The sequence below is a fragment of the Schistocerca cancellata genome, chromosome 3, assembly GCF_023864275.1.
Source record: "Schistocerca cancellata isolate TAMUIC-IGC-003103 chromosome 3, iqSchCanc2.1, whole genome shotgun sequence".
NCBI classification, from domain to species: Eukaryota; Metazoa; Arthropoda; class Insecta; order Orthoptera; family Acrididae; genus Schistocerca; species Schistocerca cancellata.
In genome coordinates, this window is record NC_064628.1 from 519,738,310 (window position 1) to 519,759,227 (window position 20,918).

The following is a 20,918-nucleotide window of genomic DNA, read 5'->3' on the forward strand; positions in this document are numbered from 1 at the left end:
ATACATTGACGCGAAAGACACGAAATATGTCCCGGTGACCATCGCGATGTGATGGCGACCACTTCAAACATTCATATCTTCACGACCAGAACAGCTACTAACTTTATGTATAACTACTATAGCGTCCAGCAGGCGTAACAAGGGTAGCGCCAGTTACAAAAGCCAGTGATTGGCGAAGGGTGGGATTGGAGTACCGCGAACTTCTCCCTTACATATGGTTTCGAAATGGAAAACCCAATGGAAAACAGAAGAACGTTTGCAGGGATGTGTTGGGCAGTCTCTCTAGTAAATCCGTCGATTGGTCACGTCTCTCTTTTCAGTTCTGAACTCTCAGTGAGCACGTAAAGATGCCTGGAAAGTAATGTCTACAGCAAAGTGCATGCTGAGAGATTTCGTCTATGTTCATGCACCCAAATAACATAGCTATAATGAATTTTCTTCTTATGGCAATTCTCGGCCGCGCACTGCAGGAGCAATGGAAACGCTCCAGCGGCCTTTTCCATAGGAAGTGCCTGACCACCCACCATACAGCCACAGTTTAACTCCGTCTGATTTTCAGCTCTGCTGACACGAACCGTTGGGCTATAAAGACAACATTTTGGTACAGATAACGAGCAGCAAAGCAGGACAGAGAATTGGTGGAAAGCACAGGCAGCTGCCTTCTATGACGAGGGCACTGGAAGACTGGTACAACTGCACTCCTGGAAATTGAAATAAGAACACCGTGAATTCATTGTCCCAGGAAGGGGAAACTTTATTGACACATTCCTGGGGTCAGATACATCACATGATCACACTGACAGAACCACAGGCACATAGACACAGGCAACAAAGCATGCACAATGTCGGCACTAGTACAGTGTATATCCACCTTTCGCAGCAATGCTGGCTGCTATTCTCCCATGGAGACGATCGTAGAGATGCTGGATGTAGTCCTGTGGAACGGCTTGCCATGCCATTTCCACCTGGCGCCTCAGTTGGACCAGCGTTCGTGCTGGACGTGCAGACCGCGTGAGACGACGCTTCATCCAGTCCCAAACATGCTCAATGGGGGACAGCTCCGGAGATCTTGCTGGCCAGGATAGTTGACTTACAACTTCTAGAGCACGTTGGGTGGCACGGGATACATGCGGACGTGCATTGTCCTGTTGGAACAGCAAGTTCCCTTGCCGGTCTAGGAATGGTAGAACGATGGGTTCGATGACGGTTTGGATGTACCGTGCACTATTGTGTCCCCTCGACGATCACCAGTGGTGTACGGCCAGTGTAGGAGATCGCTCCCCACACCATGATGCCGGGTGTTGGCCCTGTGTGCCTCGGTCGTATGCAGTCCTGATTGTGGCGCTCACCTGCACGGCGCCAAACACGCATACGACCATCACTGGCACCAAGGCAGAAGCGACTCTCATCGCTGAAGACGACACGTCTCCATTCGTCCCTCCATTCACGCCTGTCGCGACACCACTGGAGGCGGGCTGCACGATGTTGGGGCGTGAGCGGAAGACGGCCTAACGGTGTGCGGGACCGTAGCCCAGCTTCATGGTTGCGAATGGTCCTCGCCGATACCCCAGGAGCAACAGTGTCCCTAATTTGGTGGGAAGTGGCGGTGCGGTCCCCTACGGCACTGCGTAGGATCCTACGGTCTTGGCGTGCATCCGTGCGTCGCTGCGGTCCGGTCCCAGGTCGACGGGCACGTGCACCTTCCGCCGACCACTGGCGACAACATCGATGTACTGTGGAGACCTCACGCCCCACGTGTTGAGCAATTCGGTGGTACGTCCACCCGGCCTCCCGCATGCCCACTATACGCCCTCGCTCAAAGTCCGTCAACTGCACATACGGTTCACGTCCACGCTGTCGCGGCATGCTACCAGTGTTAAAGACTGCGATGGAGCTCCGTATGCCACGGCAAACTGGCTGACACTGACGGCGGCGGTGCACAAATGCTGCGCAGCTAGCGCCATTCGACGGCCAACACCGCGGTTCCTGGTGTGTCCGCTGTGCCGTGCGTGTGATCATTGCTTGTACAGCCCTCTCGCAGTGTCCGGAGCAAGTATGGTGGGTCTGACACACCGGTGTCAATGTGTTCTTTTTTCCATTTCCAGGAGTGTATATGACAAATTACTAAGTAGGAGCGGCGGTTATACGAGTATAAAGAAGTAGCTGGGAGGTGTAACTAACTCTGTCAAATAAAACATTTATGATTTTCATAGTGGTTTACGCTTCGCGACGTATCGCACCTTAATAAGCGAATAGTCGTCGTATATCGCTGCACAGTTGAATATGAGCATTTTTCTAGCCAAAGCAAGCAAATTTCGAGTTCTCTTTACGCCTAAATTTTCTGCAACTTTAAGCATAATTTTATTCCGACTGTGCTGTATACACTATTTAATCAAAAGTATCCGTATACCTGGATGAAAATGTCTTACAAGTTCGTGGCGCCCACCATCGGTAATGCTGGAATTCAATATGGTCTTGGCCCACCCTCAGCCTTAGCTTCCACTCTAACATGCATACTTTCAATTAGGTGCTGGTAGGTTTCTTGGGGAATGGCTCCATACACCAAGCGAGGCGTTGTTTGGCATTTACCGGCATGATGTGTGGCTTATGAGCAGACGCTCGATCATGAAATCCAAGTTTTCTCACCTCCCACCTAAATGTCACAGTACTTGCAGTGGATCCTGATGAAGTCTGGAATTCGCGTTTGATGGTCTGGATAGATGTCTGCCTATTACAGATTACGACCCTCTTCAACTGTCGGCGATATCTGTCAGTCAACAGACGAGGTCGGCCTGTACGCTTTTGTGCTGTCCGTGTCCCTTCACGTTTCCGCTTCATTATCACATCGGAAACAGTGGGCTTAGGGATGTTTAGGAGCATGGAAATCTCGCGTACAGACGTATGATGTAAGTGATACTCAATCATCTCACCACGTTCGAAGTCCGTGAGATCCGTGGAGCGCCCCATTCTGCTCTCTCACGATGTCTAATGACTACTGAGGTCACTGATTAGGAGTACCTGGAAGTAGGTGGCAGCACAATGCACCTAATATGAAAAACGTATGTTCTTTGGGGTGTCCGGATGCTTTTGATCACATAGTGTAAATACACAAGTGAAGATTTAAATGAGCAGCGTTTTATATAATGTTACCATTTAGTATAAATATGTAGGTGTTTTTTTTTTTTTCAAGGTGTACTCCTGGAAATATTTACTGTATAAATCAGCAAAAACGCTGAACTGCACTGTCTGTTTTCTACTCGTTACTCCTGCTAGAGAATGGAAGCGCTCTTACTGAATTAAGCCAGAGGTTCTAGTAATGTGGTGGATTGTGCGGATATGTGTGAGGGGAAGCGTGTGGTCAGAATTCCACTCTTGTGCATTCTACACGAGCTGAAACTATAGGCTAAAGCATACTGCCCGTGCTTGCATCACGTAGCCCGAGAATCGCTATAAGTTGTAAGCCACTTATGAAATACTAAGAACTGATTTGAGGATACCTGATACAATAAAGGCAGGAACGAGAAGTTAGAGCAACGTGTCCTCGCGGCCTGCGGCCTTTCGCAGTCACAATGTGCCGGATCTCTGCTACGTAATGATGCGGCGGCAGCAACTTATTTACACAGTAGGGAAACAGCAGCTGAACTCCGGAACGGAAGAGTCTTAGCAGCGGTTTGGACTCGCCAATAGAGACTGCATCAGAAGAAAGCTGATTCCAAGTGCGAGTTACAAGATATGCTTCAGTGGAAGAAATGAAAGACGAGATGCTGCAACAGTGGGAAGGATTTTTCGCTTTGGTGTAGAGGTCTCTCCGACACCGCTGTTCTCAGACTAACGCTCACACCTCATTAAAATAAATCGACAAGCGAAGGGAAACTAGATGACAAACATTTATATCTCCTCTCTCATCTAAAAACAGCTTTTTGTATCTGTTGGCTTTAGCGAATAACTTTTCGAGAAATATTCAACAGCAAGATGCCGAGTACTGCAATGAAAATAATTTTACATACGTTTTTTCTTCGGTATAACCTGAGAGTACAATGTAATGGATAGATAGTTTCACTCCTTTTTCTTGGTATGTAAACTGCCTAACAAAAAAGTTTAAGCACCCACAACACGTGGCCGTATGTGAGTGTAACTTCGTACACATACACACCATCGGCGGATATGTAAGTGATTAGAGTTGCAATTCTCTGTGACGAGTATAACGGCCTACAGAGTGTGTTAGTGTTACTCGTTCGAACAGTCGACGGGTGTACTGCCGGTCCGTAGTGTCCAACGGGCACAAAATTTAGGCGATCAGACATGTCACCATCGTCAGGTACGCTGACGAACTGAACTCCTGAGAGCGGGAGACCAACCCGCCAGAGTGACCGAGCGGTTCTAGGCGCTACAGTCTGGAGCCGCGCGACCGGTACTGTCGCAGGTTCGAATCCTGCCTTGGGCATGGATGTGGGTGATGTCCTTAGGTTAGTTAGGTTTAAGTAGTTCTAAGTTCTAGGGGACTGATGACCTCTGATGTTAAGTCCCATGTGATCAGAGCCATTTGAACCATTTTGCTGTAGGCCATCTTAAATCCCCCCCTGTGAGGCGTTCTCTCCGCGGTCCGCGCCCCCGGCCGCGCGTCGGTGTTGCCTTGACGCTGACGTCGACGTCTGTGGTAGCGTCGGTGCAATTGTCTCATCCACCCTCGTTGCCCGTTCGTTTTCTTTGCTGAGCGTCTTTTTAATTAGACTCAATGCTGGCCACGCGTGGTAGGCGCGAGGTCGAGGGCGTCTTGTCACGGTCCTCGCGGCTCCCCCCGTCGGAGGTTCGAGTCCTCCATCGGGCAAGGGTGTGTGTGTTGCCCACAGCGTAAGTTAATTTAAGTTAGATTAAGTAGTGTGCAATCTTAGGGACCGATGACCCCAGCAGTTTGGTCCCACAAGATCTTACCACAAATTTACAAATTTTTACTCAATGCTGGTTCCCATGATTTTCTGAGGTTACAGCCGCAATCTCGGTTGATGAGTCCGTCAAAAATGGCTCTGAGCACTATGGGACTTAACTTCTAAGGTCATCATGCCCGAGGCAGGATTCGAACCTGCGACCGTAGCGGTCACGCGGTTCCAGACTGTAGCGTCTAGAACCGCTCGGCCACCGTGGCCGGCGATGAGACGGTCCCTGGCAGGAATTTCGATAGCCTCTTTAACGACGCTGTCCCAGTATCTAGATGCCTGTGCCAAGACTCTGGTATGTTGGTAGTCCATTTCGTGATTTTCGGACAAACAGTGCTCTGCGACCGCTGACTTGTTGGAGTACCTGAGTCGAGTGTGTCTCTGATGTTGTCGGCAACGATCTTCGATGGTGCGCACTGTCTGTCAAATATAAGTCCTCCCACACTGACACGGGATCTTCCGCAAACCGAGATCGTCTTTGACACTTCCCAATAATGCTCGTGTTTTATTTGTTGGGCAAAAGAGTTCCTACTCGGTGTTTCTTCAATATTTGTCCTATTTTCCCCGATAGTGCGCCAGTATACGGTATATAGGCAGTGGCTATCTCTTCCTCCGTGAGCTGGCCGCAGTGGCCGTGCGGTTAAAGGCGCTGCAGTCTGGAACCGCAAGACCGCTACGGTCGCAGGTTCGAATCCTGCCTCGGGCATGGATGTTTGTGATGTCCTTAGGTTAGTTAGGTTTAACTAGTTCTACGTTCTAGGGGACTAATGACCTCAGCAGTTGAGTCCCATAGTGCTCGGAGCCATTTTTTTCTTCCTCCGTGACTTGTTCCGTCTCCACATGCTGTAGTGTAGAGGTGGGGTGGAGAGCGCGTCTGATCTGCCATTCCGAGTAGCCGTCTTTCTGGAATGCAGTTTTGAGGTGTTCCAGCCCATGGGGCAGACCCTCTGTGACAGAGATGCTGCGCGTCCTGTGCACCAGTGTTTTTAGCCCGCCCTCAGGAACTCAGCTCGTCAGCGCACCTGACGATGGCGACATGTCTGATCGCCGAAACATTGTGCCCATTGGGCACTATGGACCGGCAGTACATCCGTGGATTGTTCGAGCAAGAAATACGCCTGGAAAAACTGAAGAAACACAGTGTTACTCGTGTTTAGTGTTGTTACCAGGCATGGTAGGGTACATAATGGGCGTGAATGGATGGATGGCTAGGATGGTTTTGGCCCACTACAGGAAGATCGTTAGCACCGGGACGAAAATGGAGTTGCAGCAAAATATGCAGGCGCAGAAAACAGCAACGAAAACTAAAAGTAAGAAAATTGCAGGATATCATGTGTCCACCTACCCTGTGACACGAAGACGAGGTATCATTTCAAAATTAAACTTACTCTAAAACAGTGCTAGACGAAGTTAAAACAACATATCATGCGACCGTGGGTGGCCGATCACAGGAAGAGAAAGGATGGGCCAATCACTCTGGATCACACTAAAACCTCTAGCCTAAAAGCTGAGACCAGAGCTGGACACACGGAAACATCACAGAAAGTTAAAACTTCGACCACAGTCACCTCGTCATCATCTAAAACAGAGGGCAGATAACTTCTCCCCCAATATTCATTTCCGCTCTCTCATCACGACAGAGAATGCACTCAGTTAAAACGTGTTGCACAGCGATTTGCAAGCCGCAGGTATCACAGAATAGTGGATCCTCCCACCAGAGAAGAAAGTCTTGTGTAAGGGGGCAGTGCCCAATTTGGAGGCTTGAAAGAATCTCTTCATCCCGCCTGAGCGACCGGCAGGATGAACGCCATGGCTGTGTACTTGACTTCACCAACAGCAGCTTACTGTTCCTCATTGCCAAACATTCCTCCTCCCACAATTGCAATGGGAATGAACAGTGTCAGATGTTGAGTGATCACTGTTAAGGACAAGGAGACACCGCGTGCTCGTGTGAGACAGCATTATCAGTTTTAAATGGGGCTCAATGTGGGTCTCTATTTGGCCGTCTCGTCTAATCGTGCAGTATACATATTTGTGGTCCGATGTTGGATTGCATTATAAGGAAAAAACATACTCTTCGTCAAGGTTCTGACAGTCCACGTTTGACGACCACAAGGGTGGAACATAGACTGCTAATAAATGGGGTCGTATTGTGTTCACAGATGAAGCGTGGTCCTGTACTACTCCGGATGACCATCGTGGGCGAGTATGGCGGCAAACTGGTCAGATATCCCATTCTTTCATTGTTTTGGAGAGGCACAGCCATACTGTCAGGAGCCGTCTGGTGTGACTTCAGGTCGCGGCTAGGAGTGATTGAGGGAACTCTGACGGCACAACGTTACGTAACGAGCATTCTGCGTCCTCATGTGTCACCTCCCGTCCAACAGTATCATGGTGTCATTTCCAAACAGGACAACGCTCGTTCTCACATAGCAAGTGTCTCTATTAGCTGTCTGGATAATACTGAGTTACAGCTGTGGCCACCACAAATCCCTAGATCCGTACCTAACAAAAACTGTGTGGGGCCAGGGCTTGGACCTCACATCCATCCCAATGATATCAATCACAACATTTGTAATGGGAGCGGAAAACGAAAGAAGACCAGTAACGGCGGTTTGGAAAGCCACACATTGCTCAAATATTAGATCGCAAGAGGGTACAGTGATTTGGCCACATCCTTCGACCTGATAGATCCCTTCCATACCGAGCCCTCCATTCTCAACCTATTGGAAGACACTCAAGAGGACATCTAAGGACGCGATGAATGGATCGAGCACTGAGAATCCCTACACAAGCGGAGCCGACAGCTGTGGAAAGTGAAGCTAGAGACATGCAACGACGGACTTAACTATTCTCAGTAAAAATTTCCTTTGTTGTGACTGACTCGCCTTTTTTATTGCGCTTTTTGCAATGTGTTATTTTATAATTTTTTATAGTGTGCTGTTTTTCCCTTTCATAGAGTGGTTATTTCTTTCGTTTTGTCTGTTGTAGGCGTTAAAGGCCGGTTAATGCAATACGTGATGATGATGATGATGGTGAAAATGTGGCTACCTGCTAGCCATTTACGTAAATGGATGTTTTTTAAAATCTCAGTCTTCTACAAAATTTGGTAAATATATCCCAGCCACAAACGGAAACGATCTATTCAGAAAATTATTTGTAGGTTGGAGAGTGTCATCAGAAACAAATGATTTGAATTTGTTTTTAAAACTCATTTTCTTCCAGCACATGAATTACAAGAGAGATGTTGAAATATTTTTTATGCTTGTGTAATTTCTCCTTTCAGTACAAGAGTAAGGTTGATTGTGACTAGAGGATCATTATGAATCTACTGTTTTGGAGATTGTGCCTAATTCTTCAAAACACCCTTCATAGGAGAGTAAATGTATTGCGACGCTGTGTTTAATACGTTTTGTTTTGAACAGTTGCCTGCATGAAGTTCGAAAACGAACATGTGATATTATCCTTCTAGTACGCTTCTGTGCAATGAATTCTTTGTCTATGTGTGCAAATGCTATAGGAAATTTGTTCCATTTGTTATTGATTGAAAGTACGCACAGTAACCAATTTTCTGATGGTTTTATCACCAAAATCAGCAATTACATGTAGAGCAAATGACGCAGAACTGAAGCCATTGAGAAGATCTACAATATGTTATTTAGAGCTCAAGTACAGATCAAGACGGACACAAAAAAGTCCTTTCGTAAAGGAATGCCCTATTCGTGAAGGACTGACAGAATAGATACCAGTCATCTCTTGCTAGGAAAAAAAAAGCAGCGCTCGAAGACGTCACAGCACCAGCAGCGTAATTACAGTAAGAAAGCGTTTTAACTCGTCTCGACGTGTGAAACATGTCCCGGGTAACAGTAACGTGGTTTCGAGAGGAGCAGTAGTCAGGGAATTCGACAAGTAGTTTACTTTCAGTGCACACATTTGGTACGAGACAAGAAAGAGTGATGCAACGCTTCATCAGCATGATTTGCCGGAATTTGTGGATGGAGCCTCTGGAAGGACCGAAAGCGAATTCTGACGTCGTACGAGTACGCAACAACGGCCGTCATGTTTAGAAACTGTAGCTTGGTTTTGGGAGATGACCTGCCACTGTTTCAGTCATAAGTCATCGGCAGTGATGCACAGCGTGCGACTGGCTGGAGATAACTTTGCTAACAATGACGGAAAATACAATAACGCCTTACTTGATCACATGTGCAAATGTGAAGATGGAATGACTTTGTTAAGAGTCTATAGTTTGTCTTTTGTTTGCAGTACGCCATTGTAGTCCTGCAGAGATTTCAGAAGCCAATTTTTATACTGTTATGAATAGCGATTCTTCCAATTGACTGTCTTTCGCCTGCAGGGAGCGCAGAACAAGAAACAAAATTCGCAATTGTGTGTGGATTATGGCATTGTTTGATTTCGGACTAATGATGTGGGTGGCAACCACAGTTGGTCGGTACACGATCCTTTGTATCATTTAACACAGTTCTCCGCCTTCTCCGAGGAACAAGAGCGAGTTTGTTCCATCAAACGCCATTTTTGAACAGCTTCTTTTGTAATGGGCAGTCAAATGAAAATGAGATAGATGGGACAAAGTTAGTAAAACATTTATTATTTCAAAAGTAATCGCCATAAGTGTTAATGCATTTATCTCACTGTGAAACAAGATGGTTAGTGCCTTCATGAAAATTATTTGTTGTTGCCTACGAAACCACAATTGTACCGAGGTGCACATCTCTTCGTCCGATGCAAATCGGCGGCCACGAATGTCTTTCTTCAGGCTCCAAAAATATGGAAATCGCATGGGGAGAGATCGGGACTGTATGAAAGATGTGTAAGGCTTCCAAGAGAAACTTCTGCAGCTTGTGGACGTGTTGTTTCGACTACGTTGCAGAAGTTTCTGTGGGAAGCCCTTGTACAGATTCCATCCTGTGCTACTTTCTCCCCATACTATTTCCATCTTTTTGGAGCTCTGGAGACATTAGTGGCTGTCGAGTTACTCTGGAGGAGGAAATGCACGCCTGAGTGCAATCATGGCTCTTAGGCAACCACAAACATTTTTCCGTGACTGAAATGGGTAAATTTATTAACAGTTATGGTGATTACTTTTGAAACAACAAAAATTCACTTACTTTTTTCCCGTATGTCTCGTTTTCATTATGCTGCCCTTTGTAGTAATGTTTTTGTTCAAATGTGTGTGAATTCCTAAGGGACCAAACTGCTTAGGTCATCGGTCCCTAGGCTTACACACAACTTAAACTAACTAACTTATGCTAAGACCAACACACACACCCTTGTCCGAGGGAGGACTCGAACTTCCGGCGGGGTAATGTTTTCCCCCCACACTTTGTTTCTGGGTGACATTCTGGGACATGTGGTAACGACGTGACCTAGTGGTTACCGTGCTCGCTGGACTAGTAACACGAGTGAGTCTGCCTGGGATATGGTTGTCACATGATTTGCAGAGTCACACACCTCTTTTCTAGGTAAATACCACTGAATTTCTTTTTCATCTGCTTCACTCTACGAACCAAACATTTACATAGTTGATAGTCAGGAATGCCATATAGAAAGCTATGTCTACCGTATTAACACGGTTTCAGAACGTTGACAAACGTCTGAGCTGATATTGTCACCTGTTTTATTTTTGGAGGAATCTACAGTGGCATATAGCGATAGGATTTGGTGTAAGAATTTTTTACGGATGTGTAGTAGATATGGAGAAGATAAACTGTCGTTTCTAGTGACTAATTTTGTGAAATAATGTTTAGTAGACAGAGAAAGGGCTTGCATCATTGTAAGGAAAATGAACGGGTGCCTTTTTCGTGTCAACTGTTAGAAATGCGTTTAATTTGAACGGATTCCGTCAATACTTCCAGCTACAATTCTGCTGTATTTCTCTTTTCCCTTTTTTCTCAGAAGGGTCCTCACGAGCCTCGTATTATTGGCTTGCTCTTTCCCTCTTTCTCCTGCTAATGTCAACAGTTCCCTCGTCAGATGGTCCACTGACGTCAGTCAGCTGTTTCTCAGCAACAAAGGCGCTGCTGTTCGTCTTGCCGTCGATCCCTTTTATTCACTTCGGCACGGCTCGACAAGGGACGACATTGTCAAACAACAGCACAAAAGGAAGTAAGAAATTTCCAGCAAGCAGCTTTCTTTGTGTTGGATCGATCACCGTTCTCTTATGCCTTCAGTGGCTCATACGACTTTTCCAAACGCCGGTATTCTTACTGTGTTTCGACAGAACAGGTTACGATATTCAAAGAATAGCCTCAGATGAAAATAAACACATCGTTACTTCTAAAATAAATTTCTTTCTAATATACAACGGAACCGTTCTGATCGCAGGCTTGAGGATGAAGAGCAAAGTGAGCATTACTGTTTTCAACAAAAAGTAATGTGAGTGAATGGAACAACTTTGGTTTCAAACAAGGCGCAGTGCAAGTCGTCGATATTGTCAGTGTTGTGGAGATATTCTCACAAGGGGACCTTGCGGTCTCAGAAATTCAATTCGGGGCGAGACTTCGCAGGTTGGTAGTATAACTCAAGGCTGAGCACTCACAAAATTCTTATATGGTCAGAAGTAGCACTGTATCATACCTGATGTAGCTTTATTTAGGACAATGTTTGCCGATCCCCAAAGGGATAGCGAAGTCGATACCGACAGAAGTATGCGGTTATGTATGGCAAGGGCACGTATTCCGCGTCGCATCTGGAGCCTTAACACTAAAAATTGGCGAAGGAGGCCTACGCCTAATAGATATTTACAAAAAAAACAACAGCTTTGTATTTAAAGAGAAATTTAGAGTGCATTGAAAACCATCTGGGCACCGTCACTGCTGCACTACTGAAAGCGACAGAACCCTAGAGCCTAATTTAAAACATATACGACAATGTTACATCGAACTCAGGTAAATGCAGAGTATGAAACGGAACAAAACTGAACTGAAATATCCGGATAAGAACTGGCAGACAGTCTGGAAAAACCTCGCGACAATTGTTTTATCGAGTGAAGTGAAGAACTCCTGGTGCAATATCGTCAATAATGTTGTAAGTAATTCTACTGGTTTATGCGACAAAAATCTATGTTAAAAATGCCTAACTATGGACACGCTCTCAGACAGATTCACATGTGGTCGCTATTTAGATATATGGAAGGACATCAATAGAAAGATAGCTTTCTTAAAACGAACTGTGTACAAATCTCCGACTTGTTGGTTCCAGATCAGGTAGCTTATCCCGGCATGGAGAACAACGCCATAATGTGGCTTTTCGGGAATTATGTCAATTATATTATTAACAAGAAAGGAGGTGACAGCCTACTGGAGTTCCAAACGTAAATCGGAAGAGAGTATTTTCGTACACTCTCATTAAAAGATGACAAACTACAATTTGGAAACATCCATTTTCAAAATCGGATTTAGGATAAGAAACATGTAGCTGCTCAGTTTATTGTTGCGGGGCGTGTAGGGGGTAGCTGCTGGAGGGCGAACTACGGTGGGGACTTCGTGGGCCCCGAGGCCGCTACGGTAGCCGTGAGGGCCTCAGCAGAACCCTGAAATGTCATCCCTCACACGCTGGTCAGGTGACACTGCAGATAATTACAAACGAGAATAACAAAGTACTTTGAAAGAAAATAAAACTCGAACTAAGACTTTAAAAATTTAGATGGAGTGCAAAAAAAAATGCTTTGTTTTCATAATTATAACAACTTTATTTAAAAGTTAATGGCCTAAAGTATTATCAAGTAAATCAGTAAATCACAAATAATTTAATTTTGTTTATGAAATGGCTATCAGAGGCTACTTAATATGTGAATTACAGTCGTCAAAACTTTCTTTTTAAAATGTTGAATAATTTCAATTGTGTTTTTATGGAGTTAGGTTATATAGTTGATTACTGTCATTAAAATGTTATTACAAAATCGAGCAATATTATATGTATGTATTATAATATAATTATTTATGACTTAATTGATAATACTTCAGGTCATTAATTCTATGTAACAGTTATAATTTTTAACGCATAAAGAAAATGGCACTGTACCGGCAGGTAGGTAGGATCGAACTCAGATTGGCCGCAGTACTGTCTAGCTTACTACTGACTGTGTTGCTGCACGTATCTGGCGCCCCGTTATTCATGGCTCGTATATGAGGTGTGTAATCACATAAGCTACGTTTAAAACTTTAGAGTCCATTTTTTCGGAATTTTCTGGACAGTGCGCTCTAAGACTTCTATGAGTGGGCGCCCTTGAGGTATACTACTAACCTGTGAAGTCTCATCGCGAATGAATTTCCGCGACCGGAAGATCCCGTTGTCAGTGCAATACATTTAAAAAGAGAAATCAGGTAAGAAATCAAATGAAATGTAATTGCTCTGTGATAAACTACTGGAGACCACGGTTTCCTTTTAACGAAATATACCTGAACAAATGTACGAAATTTTGTTAGCTTCTTAGTTAGTTACTTCCCCTTTCCGTGTTTTAGGATCACGACCTCTCGCTACGACACGGAACAAGTCAGTTTTACAATTACAGCACATCTTTAGTTTTAAAATTATTGCACATCTTCTAAGAGGTAAATATGGCAACATGCTGAGCATTTACATGATTTCTTAAGGATTGTTTTCATGCATAAAATTTGTTGTGGACTGACAAGACAGCCAGTCCACAGTGACGGGTAACCGAAAGGCACGCGTTTAATTCACGCAGGCTTGCTTAAGTCAGAAACAGGATACGGAATGAATGCTATAAAGAAAAGTACGTAGCTGCTAGAATACTTAACTTTAATTCATCCTTGTGGTACATCGCTCTTGATAATACAAGTGAGACTCTCAGATATGGTTAATGGCGCCTTGCTAGGTCGTAGCCATGGACTTAGCTGAAGGCTATTCTAACTGTCTCTCGGCAAATGAGAGAAAGGCTTCGTCAGTGTAGTCGCTAGCAAAGTCGTCGTACAACTGGGCCGAGTGCTAGTACGTCTCTCTAGACCTGCCGTGTGGTGGCGCTCAGTCTGCAATTACTGACAGTGGCGACACGCGGGTCCGACATGTACTAATGGACCGCGGCCGATTTAAAGCTACCACCTAGCAAGTGTGGTGTCTGGCGGTGACACCACAAAATTATTTATACTTAACTAAGTCCACTGTCTCTCTCTCCCTCTCTTAAACACGCGAGCGCGCCAGCGTACGAAGGCGCCAGCTCACGAGCCCCCCCCCCCCCCTCGTTCCCACTCCACTCCCCCATTCCACGCACACACACACACACACACACACACACACACACACACACACACACACCGCTGCACCATACATCCAGAAACTCGCCTGTGGACAAAAAGTAGTTTTCAAGCAGACATAATTTCAGCCATCAATGATGAAGAGGGTCTGTTGAACATTTCACGTAAGGAAACGTTTTGTGTAATGGTGGTGCATTCTGTTTTTGTGTGTTTTCCATGATTAATGTGATTATGAAGAGAAGTTGAAAATAAGCTCTGACCTAGAAATAAAGCATATTTCCCTCTACGTGAAAGGAATGCTTCCTGAAAATTTGGTGACACATTTTTGTTACACCCTGTAGGTCCCGGCGGAGGTTCGTGTCCTCCCTCGGGCATGAGTGTGTGTGTTTGTCCTTAGGATAATTAGGGTTAAGTATTGTGTAAGCTTAGGGACTGATGACCTCAGCAGTTAATTCCCATAAGATTTCACACACACAAGCACAAGTACACCCTGTAGGAAGAAGATGATCTTCCCTCGAATATCCAGGGAGCAGTTGCCCGATATGTTATGGATCAGAAAACAGTGAAAACATTTCTGTCACAGTTTGAAGCGTTGCAAGCGACGTGTGAGCGACTTTCGTCTTGCACTGTAGTGAGTGAGGATCCAGGAGCCTAGGACATAGCCAGAGGCGCGTCCACAGACGCGGTGTGGAAGACGTTCGAGTACTGTCACTTGCCGATGTGACGTCATTTAGGGCGAGTGGCCTTCTTCCGAACACCGAGCAGGAGAAAATGCGCAGGCGGCCGGCGGGGCCCTAAATAATTCATCGGGGCGTGAGTTACGGGCGACGCGGCCCGCGCTGACTGGCAATTACGTGCGCCCTCGGCCGCCTCGCTTCTTTCCGCCCCGTTCTTGGGGCGCTGGCTGGCGGCGCACGTAATTCATTGCCCGCGGCCATACGTCAGCCGGAGTGGCGTCCTGTCATAGCTCCGCGTCACGCGGCAACCGCCAACCACTGTCCTCCACAAATGGAGGGCGCCGCTGCACGTAAAAACGGCGGCGACGTGCCGCGGAAGAATGCTGCTGGCGGCACTCGGGCATACGGCTGAACTGTCAGACAGATACAAGATCAGCGCCACAGAAGTAGAATTCAGATATGTAAAACAGGAATCTGATTTCTACAAACTGTTAATTATGTACAGCAACCAGTCATACACTGGTCTTAGTATATCTTATCCAAAAAACACCGTTACCGGTTTCGAATTAATACGGTTCATCGTCACACGGGTTACATGACTTTGTAAACACATAAACAGGGTGTTCATTGTAAAAAAAAAAAAAAAAAAAGAAATCTTATGGGACTTAACTGCTAATGTCATCAGTCCCTGAGCTTACACACTACTTAACCTAAATTGTCCTAAGGACAAACACACACACCCATGCCCAAGGGAGGACACGAACCTCCGCTGGGACCAGCCGCACAGTCCATGACGGCAGCCCCTGCGACCGCTCGGCTAATCCCGCACGGTTCTTCATTGTAACTGAAGTCATTGAAATATATCGACAACTACAAATCGGATCAAAATAAGTTCAAAGGGGGAACCCAGTAATACCACACTCGATCCTCCACCCCACCCCCTGAATAGATGGCGGGGATAACTATGAAATATTCAATGGGAACCCCCGTTTTTTTTTATTGCAAAGTACGTTTCTACTGCATAATCTACTTACATTTTGTCTGAAGCATTTTCTTCGTTTAGCCATACATGGCTCTGTAATCGGGGGAATAGAAAAAGGTATACAATCGTAATTTACGACGTGCTGCTCAATGGCCCTTGAATATCCAACGCCACGTGAGTCTCCACCTCCATGCTGCTATTGTAGGACAGGCCTGTATTTCATAACTTTTAATTGGAAATTTCATTCGCAACGTTGTATTCATTCGAATATCGAACACGGAACTAAACGACGCCCCACCGTTGCCCTATAGCGAACTACGGCTATCATAACAGGCAATACACTGCTACCGGAGCTCTCGTGTCGGTTAATAGCAATGTGTGTGATTGTCCGCAGCTCGTGGTCGTGCGGTAGCGTTCTCGCTTCCCGCGCCCCGGTTCCCGGGTTCGATTCCCGGCGTGGTCAGGGATTTTCTCTGCCTCGTGATGACTGGGTGTTGTGTGATGTCCTTAGGTTAGTTAAGTTTAAGTATTTCTAAGTCCTAGGGGACTGATGACCTCAGATGTTAAGTCCCATAGTGCTCAGAGCCATTTGAACCATTTTGAATGTGTGTGATTTGAGAATGGGGGGGTCAGGTCAGCTCGAAACCGGTAACCACTAAAGCTGAATTTTACATCAATGAAACTGAGAGGGATGAAATTATATATATACTAGGTGATCAAAACAAAAGTAGGTGCATTGTGCTCACGGACTTTCAATGTGGTCAAGTGATTGGGTGCAACTTCTTTCATATGTCTGTACGCGACATTTCCACACTACTTAACATCCCAATGTCCACTGTTTCCGATGTGAGAGTGAAGTGGAAACGTGAAGGGACACGTACAGCACAAAAGCGTACAGGCCGACCTCGTCTGTTGACTGACAGAGAAAGCCGACAGTTGAAAAGGGTCGTAATGTGTAATAGGCAGACATCTATCCAGACCATTTGTCAGGAATTCAAACCTGCTTCAGGATCCACTGCAAGTACTGTGACATTCAGACGGGAGGTAAGAAAACTTTGATTTCATGATGGAGCGGCTGCTCATAAGACACACATCACGCCGGCAAATGCCAAACGACGCCTCGCTTGGTGTAAGGAGCGTAAACATCGGAAAACTCAACAGTGGAGAAACGTTGTGGCGATCCGATGGCAGGGTGTGGGTATGGTGAATGCCTGGTAAACGTCATCTGCAAGCGTGTGTAGTGTCAACAGTAAAATTCGGAGGTGGTGGTGTTATGGAGTGGTCGTGTTTGCCGTGGAGGGGGATTGCACCCATTGTTGTTTTGCATGGCACTGTCACAGCACAGGCCTACATTGATGTTTTAAGCACCCTCTTGCTTCCGACTGTTAAAGAGCAATTCGGGGATGGCGACTGCATCTTTCGATTGAGCACCTGTTCATAATGCACGGCCTGTGGGGGAGTGGTTACACGACAATAACATTCCTGCAATGGACTGACCTGCACAGAGTACTGATCTGAATCCTATAGAACACATTTGGGATGTTTTGGAACGCCGACTTCGTGCCAGGCCTCACCGACCGACGTTGATACCTGTCCTCAGTGCGGCATTCCGTGAAGAATGGGCTGCCATTCCCAAAGAAAGTCTCCAGCACCTGACTGAACGTATGCCTGCGAGAGAGGAACCTGTCATCGAGGCTAAGGGTGGGCCAATATAATGCTGAATTCAATCATTACCGATGGAGGGCGCCACGAGCTTCTAAGTCATTTTCTATCAGGTGTCCGGATAGTTCTGATGAGATTATATTTATATATATCCAATTTCCTCATATGCTAACTGAAGTGTGTCAGATCCGCTATCGTTATCCTCCACTGACGGTGATACTAAAGTGCTTTGGAAGGATGTTGAAAATTAGGTGGTCTGTCAAGATAGAATATTCTCCGAAGAGCAGGCGGTGGAAGAAATTTGTGGGAAACACTGGCGGAAGGGAGGCACAAGTTGATAGGACAAGTGTTTAGACACCAAGGAATAACTACCATGGTACGAGAGGGTAAAAACTGTAGGGAAAGAAAGGGATTTGAATTTATCCAACAATTAATTGAGGACGTTGGTGAAGAGGTTTGCACAGGAGAGAAAGTAGTGGTGGGCTGCATCAAACCAGTCAGAGAGGGGTTTATTGCAAAAACAAAAAGTCAGTAGTACATTACGACGGAATCGTTTTTTGAGTAAAAGCGTTTGCCCGATTTTTATTTGAGCTGCTGTGCAGCCAACGTGTTGACACTCATTAGTTTTTAACGAAAGAGTCCCAGAAAAACAATTTTATGCAATTCCCACAATGTGTTGGTATCATCTTCAGCAATTCGTTATATTTTTGTAATCCGTTAATTAATGTTTCTATCAAAGTTGCAAATAATATTTTATTAGTGACTAGTTTTGAACGTTTTCGTTCATTCTCAAATGTTTGAAAATTCGAATTTGTGTTTTATTAATAACACTGTATCTTTTAATACGGGTAATGGTTTGAGAATGAATGAAAATGTTTGAAACTAGTCAGTAATAAAAATATTATACGCAACTTTGGCAGAAACCTGAATAAATTAGAAATAAATTTTGATCGTACGCTTCCAGGAAATTTAAATTAGGGCAGTTCTTTTAGTGAATCGTTTTTCTATGATGCTTCGTTTTCTTGTATGTGATATACGAGAAAATCACCCGCTGAAATGCAGGAACTAGACACTAGCGCAGCTTGTGGTGCTGAGAACGTCTTATCGACATAAGATCCGCCCACTCGCGCACTCAGTGCCAGACGTTTCGTAAAGATTCTTTTGTATGAGAGTATACGTTTTGATTTCCGCGGTCCGAAATAATCCAACTGCGAACTGAGAAGTTTTCATCTCATGTCCGGAAATTTGCATTTCCTCCTAGTTCGAGTAGCTAATTTCTTTGTGTTGGGTGTTAAGCATCGTTCTTAAAACTGTTTATCCATACGTGAAAGGAGCATTAAATTGCAGACAGGAAAAATGCGAACAGGAGGAGATTAATGAAGTTGGCTATAATGTCAAGTGTTCGATTAACTGTTAAAACTGTTTCTGCTCAGGCATGTTATTTACTATTACTCACATAGTTCTTCGACATCGTTGATGCCCAGAGACCACTTGCAAAATAAATGATAAGCAAGCAAAAATGTTGAGTTCTGAACACTCAAGGAAACAATTAGTAGATGGAACGTGCCGACTCACCCAAATGTTGCTCTGCTGATCTTTAAACCCCGGTTGATGGATCTGAAACCATGAAACGAAAAGCCATCAGAAACAATTTTTTTTTAAATTCTGCGTATTCCTCTCTTAAAAAAGTAATTCAAACGTCTGCGTGCAGCATAGTTTCAGGAAAAGGAGTGATAACTCTGTTGGCCAGTTTCTGGGAGTCACTAAGGTGTGTAACATTGAGTATCTATAAAATATATGCGGAATTGAGATTAAAATAATCAGTAGAGAGCAACAAAGCACAGCATCAGACTAGTCGTATACTGTAAAAGAATAAACAAACCCTCACTATATAAAATACAGAATAGACACTACTGCCTGTTACACAGCGTCAGTCCACATTTTCTTTGTTTGCACCATGCTTCTTGGTCCGTCTGGTTAGTACGTGCAAAGAATAAATAAATAAAAGTATGGGGATTTTACTAGTATCCGACTGTCTTATGCACGCAGCCGAAAGTATTTCATTTATTATGTTTTGGAGTCTGATAGATATGATCTTGATCGCTGAAGTCAGTAAAAGTTATTGGTGATATTTTTGCACTGAACAGAACAGCAAGGGAATAATTTACAGTACCATTTTACGTCTGCCCACAGGCAACGTGTTCAAAAAAATTATCTATTTGTTGTCTGCTAATAACGTTTTTGTAAATAACGCGCAAAGTATCTGTATGAAATGAGCATCTGGAGTTACGTCCATGTAACGTGCCAACATTGGAAGTAATAGTAAGAATAAGTTGTGTTGCATGAGAACAAATGTCAGCAACGCTTAGTGCCGATGACGACATTGACAGATGGGTTGGAGAGTACTACGTGCCTAACCACTTGGACAAGTGTTGTTACTGATTTTCGTGGGGATCAATTGGTTCGAGTAGATAGGGCGCCAAACAGCAATGAGAACAGTTACCCTAATGAATGATTAGAAAGCCGACATGCTGGCTGAGATGGAAACAGTACTTGACCAACGATATTATCAGCATCACTCTCACCGCGCGAGGTGGCGCAGTGATTAGCACACTGGACTCGCATTGGGGAGGACTGATTTAGGTTATCCGTGATTTACCTAACTCGCTTCAGGCAAATGGCTGGATGGTTCCTTTGAAAGGACATGGCCGATTTTCTTTCCCATCCTTCCCTAATCCGAGGTTGTGCTCCGTCACTAATGACCTCATTGTCGACAGGACTTTACCTCGTCCTCCCCTCATCACGCTCTTCGTCATCGCTCATAGGACAATCTTCGTCCACGAGGAACCCATACGACGTAGACTTTATCATGTCTCACGATTTCTTTTAGCAACTCGGCTTAGGTGTACATGTGTTCCTTGATGTTACTTTACTTTGCTCGAATTAATTTCACGCTTATTATTCATCAGCACGAATTTTATCCATCTTAAATACTGCCAGTGTTAGCGACATATTTAATTTATTGATCTCTTTAACCTGGAAAGATGCCTAACCAGACATTCTACATATTTTGTATTATATACGCTGGTGTGCAAAACTAAGGACGAAAGTAACTTTCGTATGATGTCTCACCACCAAGTAACACAGTTCGATGAAACTTGGACAATACATAGACGCACCTGCTACAATATAGTACAGAAGGTAATTGAAAGACATGCATAGTAAGACGAACAGAAATCACACATTTACTTAAAGACGGTAATTACACTGAAGTCACTGTGATGTATGATGGTCCCCTGAACATTACAAGAGGCGGGACATGGTTCTTAATAGGGTGTGTGATCACCATGGACTACAGTGCATGCTCTGCAATGTGCTCCCATGCTGACCACAAGCTTAGGAAGGAGTTTTCGTGAAAGGGCGTTCCATT

The 20,918-nt window shown here is 44.9% G+C and overlaps 2 protein-coding genes across 2 annotated transcripts in view; one reads left to right on the top strand and one right to left on the bottom strand.

The window, feature by feature from the left end:
• The window catches only part of LOC126175331 (GTP-binding protein Di-Ras1), a 1,524,693-nt gene that overhangs the window by 745,461 nt on the left and 758,314 nt on the right, over window positions 1–20,918 (bottom strand). The window contains exon 4 of the mRNA XM_049922048.1: window positions 19,064–19,105. The gene's annotated coding sequence lies outside the window, so the exon portion shown is untranslated. The remainder of the gene's footprint in view (window positions 1–19,063; window positions 19,106–20,918) is intronic.
• The window catches only part of LOC126175330 (pancreatic lipase-related protein 2-like), a 379,377-nt gene that overhangs the window by 89,066 nt on the left and 269,393 nt on the right, over window positions 1–20,918 (top strand). The gene's annotated exons all lie outside the window — the stretch shown is intronic.